Source organism: Peromyscus eremicus, chromosome 9 (assembly GCF_949786415.1).
Source record: "Peromyscus eremicus chromosome 9, PerEre_H2_v1, whole genome shotgun sequence".
NCBI classification, from domain to species: domain Eukaryota; kingdom Metazoa; phylum Chordata; class Mammalia; order Rodentia; family Cricetidae; genus Peromyscus; species Peromyscus eremicus.
Window position 1 is genome coordinate 94,818,104 of NC_081425.1, and position 7,002 is coordinate 94,825,105.

The following is a 7,002-nucleotide window of genomic DNA, read 5'->3' on the forward strand; positions in this document are numbered from 1 at the left end:
GCACCTAGCATCTGATCATGGGAAAGGCCAGAACATAAACTTTTCCTGAGAGCCAATCATGTGTAAAACACTAAAAAAACATGATTTTCATGGTTCATTTCATTCAGATCCTACAACAACTCTACATAGTAGGAAGCTGTCACCATCAAAAAGAAAAGACACCAAGACTCCAACATTATGCAATATGCAAAAAAAAAAACCCACCAATTTGGTGGCAGATGGGAGGGATGAGCAGGAATCCAGCTAACTCCAAAAGCAGAACTCATTCTCAAGTTCAGAGTAAGAATGGCACTACAGATACCTAGAAACAGCTCACTGGAGTGATGAAGGATGCTGCAGAGATGACTAAATTACATTTTCATTTATTCTGATCTAGATCTATTTAGTCTTCCCCTTAGCCTCACTTAATGAGAGAAAGTAGGCAGATCTATAGACTGCGGAAAGAATGAGAGAACAGGGCTACCAGGCTTTCAGAGCATGTGCAATATAGATCCATAGAATTCAGTCCCCAGGATCCCATCAGTGGGGGAAGCATAACCATCTCATATGAATGCAACTCTATACCTGGCCTACAGCAAGCAAAGGCTGGTGAATTGCATTAATGACAGGTACTATTTAAACCTTTTTTTCCCTGTTCATTAGTGGGACACTGCTAAAAGATCACAATTGCTATTGTTCTCCATTTGTGACATGCACTATCGCTCATGTTTTTCTGCTTGCATTTCACCCTGAATCGTAGCAAGCGCTATGACTTGAGAGCTGCATCTAGAATGAGCTCCATGCTTATGTGATGTCACTTCACTCATAAAAACCTCCACTAAGACCTGGATGCTTTGCACAACTGTCATATATCTATTTCCCAATACTATAAAATGAATTTGACTTCCATGTTTCTCTTTTTAACAGAGGCACTAGGAACCTTAGAAATGGATATTCAACTCATCAGTAATATCTTGGATTTTCTAGTGTCTCTCTAGATTCTAATACTCCACACTCCACCTACAATTCTTGATTTAAATTTTTCCTGGCCTAGGAATTTATTTTCTTACATAAAGTCAATTTCATTTTTCTTAAGCTTTGTAACACAAAACAAGGAAACACTCTATAATGGCTCCATATACTGTTTTTCCCTTGTTATGTCAGTTTACTGAATTAGTTCCCAACTAACCTCTATGTTCATCTCAACATTTCAAATAACTTAGAGAATTAGACTCTGCTTTATGTTGGAAAACAACACACTTGAGTAAGTTAAGGAATTTATTGAAGGCAATCGATAAAGCCAGAGATCATTCTCTTATTAAGCTCCATTTAAAGTTCCAATCTCATTGCAAGGAGCAGAGGGAAGGCAAAGAGCCTTAGGTATTCTGACTCACAGCACAAGACTCTCTCGTCTGCATTTCCTTCGCTTTACCGCTTGCAGTTTTTTAGAGGATTACATAACATTTTGGAAACAGTGACTGGTGCCTGTCATTTTGAGACAGGTTTTGCAAGCTCAGCCTTTCTGGTATTTGTGTTCTTAAGCATGATTAACAACTCAAAGGGAAGTGCTCCCTAGGAGTCCCCCAACTTCTCCAATGCCTCTCTTGACTAATGCTTTTACACCTGCTACACATGGAGGATGACTAAACAGAAGACACCACTGTAGCTGGACTTCTTGGAACCGCCAGCTCCGGAATAATGAATGACACAGAAACTTCTCATTAAGTAGGAAAGCTTGGCCTTAGCTTAGGATTGCTCCTCAATAGCTCTTAAAACTTTAATTAACCCGTTTATATTAATCTATGTTCTACCACATGGCTTGTGGCCTTCCCTCAGTACCATATGTCCAATTTCCTCCATCTGGCTGGTGAATCCCCCACCTCAGATTCTACCCCCCTATCCTTCTCTCTCTCTCCCTAGAAGTCCTGCCTATCCTCTCCTGCCTAGCAATTGGCCATTCAGGTCTTTATTAAATTGATCAGAAGGTGCCCTAGACAGGTGAAGTAAAACAGAGACATCTTCAAACAGTGTGATCAAATATCTCACAAAATACCACAGGACACCTGTGACTTGCAGCCCAAGATTTCCCATGATGCTGTCAGAGCAACAGAAAGTAGAAACCTTAAGTAAACATGGCCAATGAAGATATAATATAACTCATATCCATTTTGCAAAGTGACAGGGTATATGTCTTTGGAGTTTGCATTAAGACAGACAGGACATTTAGGTTGTTTCTAATCAAAATGTTGTTATGTTCTGGAGCCTACATCTAAAAAGCAACTCCTACACCCAAGGATGAGGGTTCATGGCAGAAGAGCAATTGAAAAGTTGGTAAGAGCTAGAGAAACAGGAAGTTTGCTGGGAGACTGATATTGTATCTTAAGAATGTCAGAAGCCCTTCATTACCCCCACTCACATCCATGTTGTTCATGTAGATCTCATCCATTTCTCTGTCATTGGGCGATCCCTGTGTCTTTCTTGGGGTCCTGTTTTCTAGGTAGACTCCCTGGAGTTGTGAGTAGCAGTCTAGTCATCTTTGTTTTACATCTAGTATCCTCCTATGAGTGAGTACATACCATGGTTGTCTTTCTGAGTCTGGGTTACCTCACTCAGGATGATTTTTTCTAGATCCATCCATTTGCCTGCAAACCTCATGATGCCCCCAACTGGATAAGGCCCTCTGGATAAGTGAGACAGCTGATTAGCTTGATCTGTTTGGGAGGCATCCAGGCATTGGGACCAGGTCCTCTTCTCAGTGCATGAATTGGCTGTTTGAAACCTGGGGCTTATACAGGGACACTTGGCTCAGCCTGGGAGGAGGGGACTGGACCTGCCTGGACTGAATCTACCAGGTTGAACTCAATCCTCAAGGGAATTTTTGCCCTGGAGGAGATGGGAATGGGATGGTTTTCTGCAGGGAAGGTGGGGGGGGGGGGGCGGGAGGGGTGAGAACAAGGGAATCCGTGGCTGATATGTAAAATTAAATTAAATTATAAAATTAAAAAAAGTCAGAAGCTACACCCATGAAGTCTCATCAACACAACCTAAACATAAACTGAACAAGGATGACATCAACAGACATGATAATATAGACAGGGGGAACTCATGAGGCCTCAACACTACACAAAGAACTACAGGCAAGTAAGGAATGCTGAGAGTAGGAGCAATAGTCTTCCCTAAGGAAGAGCACACCTGTTGATTATCCAGTCTCAACTGCTCAGGCCCGAAAACAGAGGGAAAAGCATGTATATACATATATACACATATATACAAATAACATTATATAGACTAAGCAGATCATATTAACATATTTAGACACACACATCAACAATTAAAGAAAAAGAGGCCATGAACTTGAGAAAGTACAAGGAAAATACATGGAGGAATTGAAGAGAGGAAATTGAAAGCAGTAAATAATATAATTATAATCTCAAAATTAAAAATATTATATTTAAAAAGGAGATTAAACATATAAGGACAAGGCTAGTGCCATAGGTTTGTGTCTCATCCCCTACTCCAAGAATCAAAAGTACTTACTTATAAACAATTGAGAAAGACATGCCACTTTCTTAGACTGAATCAGTGTCACAGAGACCTTCCTCAAACAGGTTGGCAAGAAAATTACCACCTGGGTTTTTTTTAGAAGCCACATAGGTTAATTATAGTCTATATGGATTTGCCAGAACAATCAAGCAAAAATAACCAGAAGAAAAAAGAAAAATAAGGGTAAAGTTGGTTAGAAAATAGTGGCTGCCCTTTCAGATATTAAAGATAATTATAAAATGTTTATAATTAAACAATATAGTAATGATATATGTCTTAGGGTTTCTATTTCTGTGAAGAGACACCATGATCATGGTAACTCTTACAAAAGAAAAATATTCAGTTGAGGTGGCTTATATTTTCAGAGGTTTAGTCCATTTATCATCATGGTGCAACATGGTAGTATGCAGGCAGAGGTGGTGCTGGAGAATTAGCCAAGTGTCCTATATCTTGACTTGTGGCATCAGGAAGAAGTCTGTCTCATTAGGCATGGCTAGAGCATATATGAGACCTCAAAGCCTGCCTCCATAGTGACACACTTCTTCCAACAAGACCACACCTCATAATAGTGTCATCCCCTTTGGGGCCATTTTCTTTCAAACCACCACATTCCATTCTCTGGCTCCCAAAGGCTTGTAGCCATATCATAATGCAAAAAATGCATTCACTCTAACTTCAAAAGTCCCCATGGTCTATAAAAGTCTCAAACTTATTTAAAAGCCTAAAGTTCTAAGTCTCTTCTGAAATTCATGAGATTAACTATAATCTTCTCTAAAATCAAAATCAAAAATCAGATCAAATACTTTCAACATATAATGGTACCAGATATACATTACCATTCCAAATGTAAGGAAGGGAGCATAGTGAGGAAATACTAGACCAAAGCAAGACCGAAAATCAACAGGGCAAACTCCAAAGTCTGCATCTGCATGTCTGATCTCCATCTCCTTTCAGCTTTGTTGACTGCAACATACTTCTTTCTCTTGGGCTGGATCCACCCACTGTTAGCAGTTTTCCTCAGCAGATATTCCACAGTACTGGCATCTCCAGCATCTTAAGGTCTCCAAGGTAATCCGGGCTTCAACTTCACAGCTTCATGCAGTGGCCCCTCTAGGCCACCATGCAGGGGAATCTCAACACATGCCTGGCCTCAGAGGCTTTCCTTAGTTACAGAAGGAAATTCCAAAGCCCCTTTCCTCTATCCTCATTACCAGAACCACATGGCCAAAACTGACAAGTTCTGCTGCTTACTGGGGCTGGAACATGGCCCCCTCATTCAATTGTATCTTTACCAACTTTCTGTTTTTGGTGGTTTCCTTCACTGCCTAAGATTAGCTGTTCTGAAATTTGCTCTGCAGACCAGGCTGGCCTCAAACTCAGAGATCTGCGAGCCTCTGCTGTCTGGGTGCTGGGACTAAAGGCCTGCACCACCACCCTTCCTAAGTTTTTCTTTAATTCCTTTTCATAAGGTGGAAACTTAGCTGGGTTGGATTTTGCCCTGATGTTATCACTCTTTTTATTTCATTTCTTAATCTGTTTATCTCCTTGAACACAGGACTTAGCTCCATTCCACTTCCTGGTGCTCCTTCTCTCCCCAAATTTTATGTTTTGTAATTTACCCTGCTCAGCTTGTTCTTTTTCATTATAAATCTGTATAAGGGTGACCAATAATAACCGCACAATAGAGTCAATACTAGGCTGTCTCAGGATTTCCTCTGCCAATGGATTTATTCCAAATCTCTTCACTTTAGTCTCAGACAGAGTCTTTGGACAAGGACAAAAAGTAGCCACATTCTTCACCAAAATATCACAAGAATGATCTCCAGGCCACCCACATATTAATAAATCTTCTCCTCTGGAATCTCTTGATCCATGCACCAAATCACATCAAATCACACTCAGCACAACTGTCTTCCATGTTCCTATTAGGATGGCCAATTAAGCAGTACTTATAGAATTCAACTGCTTTTCCAATCAACAGTCTCAAGGTCCATATCCCTTGAAACAAAAACATGGTTAGGCCTCACAACAATACCCTAGTCCCTGGTACCAACTTCTAGTTAAGTTTTCTATCACTGTAAAGAGACACCATGACCACAGCAACTCTTACAAAGGAAAAATGTTCAACTGGGGTGGCTTACATTTTCAGAGGTTTAGTCCATTATCATCATGGTGCAACATGGTCGCATGAAGCAGACAGTGCTGGAGAAGTAGCCAAGTGTCCTACATCTTGACATGCAGGCAACAGGAAGTTGTCTGTCTCACTGAGCATGGTTTGAACGTATATGAGACCTTAAAGCCCACCTCCACAGTGACATACTCCCTCCAATAAGATCACATATACTCCAAAAAGGCCTCATCTCCTATTAGTGCCACACCCAATAGTGCCCATTTTCTTTAAAACCACCACAACATATAACTAACTGTACATATCAGTGTAAATAGAAAATCTAGAAATAAACTGAATTTTATAGAAATTTTGTGTAGATTAAAGGCAGTAACTCAAATAAGGGAGAAAGATAAATTAATGAATTCCATAATTCCATCAAAAATAATTACCTACCATCTAGATAACAAAATAATTGCTATTGGATCTACTCTTCATATTATAACCCAAAAGTATATTCCAAATGGACTGGGTATTTAAAAGTTAAAATAGTAAGTAAAGGACTGGAGCTGTAGCTCAATGGGAGAGCTCTTGGTTCTTTTGCATAAAGTTCTAGGTTAAATATGATATGCTGCCCAATATTTTCAGTGAAATATTAGGTGGTCAACAGCTTTTCAAAGAGGCAGAATAAGTTTTCCCCAGAGACAAGCTCCCAAATAGGCTATTCAAACCCAAGTAGTTAGCCCTGGACATATTTACAAACAACACTAAATGGACTAAATGGATTCCATATATATGAATGGGAGGAAAGGAAGGAAGAAAGGAAGGAAAGAAGGAAGGAGTAAGATAGATAGATAGATAGATAGATAGATAGATAGATAGATAGATAGATAGATGTATATTGTATAACAATAGTAATTATAGAGAGATGATGAATTTTGGATGGACAGGGCATGGGAGGAGATATTCAGGGAGAGAAGGATGAGAGAGATGTAGATGCAAAGCTCACATATGAAGTTATATAAAATTTAATATACATATATGCATGTACATTCATTATTAAAGGATATTAGCTTATCAAGTTGGTAGTTTTGAAATTTGTGAATAAGTAAAATAAACCACTCAAAAAAGACCCAAAAGAAATACTTTAGGTGACTGAATATTAGAAGTGAATTCTTCTATAATCCAGGATAAGAGAAATGTTTTTAAATAAGACAAATGTTCAAATTTGCTAAGAGGAGAGAATAGTGTATTTGACCTCATTAAAATGAAAAAATAGCTGGAGGGCAAATTAAATACAAGAAATTCCAAAAGCTCAATGACAAGAAACTTTACAATTTATACAGCAAAGCATAACTGTCCTTAATGCATAA